This window comes from Wolffia australiana, chromosome 1 (genome assembly GCF_029677425.1).
Source record: "Wolffia australiana isolate 7733 chromosome 1, ASM2967742v1".
Taxonomy (NCBI): domain Eukaryota; kingdom Viridiplantae; phylum Streptophyta; class Magnoliopsida; order Alismatales; family Araceae; genus Wolffia; species Wolffia australiana.
The window spans coordinates 8,155,447-8,156,775 of record NC_135835.1 but is presented as its reverse complement, the minus strand read 5'-3'; the positions used below and the strand labels follow the sequence as shown (position 1 = coordinate 8,156,775).

Below are 1,329 nucleotides of genomic sequence, written 5' to 3'. Positions count from 1 at the left end.
TGTGGATTGCATTGGCTCCCTTTTCACATGATCATCATAAATAATGATTCTCCAAGATAATTCTTCTACACTAAGGCAATTATACAAATTTGCATCAAGATCATGCTATACTTATATGTCAAGCTCAATCCCACATAATTCATCAATCTTGAAACATGGTAAATAGAAAGAATAAAATAATAATTCCAGATTTTCTTTGAAAATCGTCAAGCAAAAGTGTTTTTCCTGATTTCATGGAGATCTATTTATTCATTCATTTATCTTTTTTTGTTTCCATCTATTTCCTTTTGATGAGATGTTTTTGAGTCAGTTACTTCTGATTTATCAGTGACCAATATATTTGTGATTATTTTATTTGTTTTAATCTATCTTCCATCTTCAAAATTGTGCTTTTAAAAATGATATTTCTACTTTGTATACTTGCATTGTGTACTGATGATTTGGGGACTTTAGTTCACCTACTCTCCATATACACCACAACTAATTTGGGTTGATGATTTGGGTATTTTTATTATTGGTATACCGATTGGTCTAGCATGGATTAAAATAGGAGCCAGGTTGACATGAAGCTTTTGTAAACACACTACACCCAGGTAAATAAGGAAAGAAGATGAATACAGAAGTTAAAAGACCATCCCGCACCTGAAAAGTACCCCACATAGGTATTCCCCCAAACCCAGCTAGTAACCAAGGAAACCAATGTAGAAAAAGGACTAATTTCTTTAATCTTTCTATGAAACAAAGATGAAGGGGGTGTTTTATTAATGGGAATAAGGAACTATTTATAGCTGTTTCTATACATACAACAACACTCATTCGAGCATCAGGAACATGTACATATGAACTATGAGAATTTCCACTTTGTAGAAAATCTGTTGGTGCAACCCAAAGACTTGAATGAATATCCATGGCTATTAAGAAAAATCAATAAAAAAGATAATCTGTGCGTAGCTTCTGGTATTTGACGTAAAGTAAGGAGGTTGAAATCATGAACCAAACATGTGAAACTTCATTACCTTGCTAGTAGAATAAAAAATACACGGATGTTCACTTTGTTACCTTTGAGCTCCAAAGAGGAAGGTTTCTATCCTTCAATTGGTATGGAGAAACTTATGGAAGCCACTTTGTTCATTATTTGCAATACCTTTGACTGAGGTCCTCTTCCCTTTATCTTCCTCCTTCCCAAGGTAGGCCATCAATTAGGTACACACACTCCATTCAAGGCAGTGGTTGAGCCCCTTTCCGTCATTGGAGCAAAAAACAGCCAAGCTCAGTCAGCTGTTCAGAAAATGGAACCGGCACTTCATACAATTCCTTGAATTGAGCTGG

General features: G+C 35.0%; 1 pseudogene; it reads right to left on the bottom strand.

Moving 5' to 3' along the window:
• Nucleotides 1-458: 458 nt before the first annotated feature.
• On the bottom strand, nt 459-983 carry LOC144711177 (putative cytochrome c biosynthesis ccmC-like mitochondrial protein pseudogene; annotated as a pseudogene).
• Nucleotides 984-1,329: the final 346 nt, after the last annotated feature.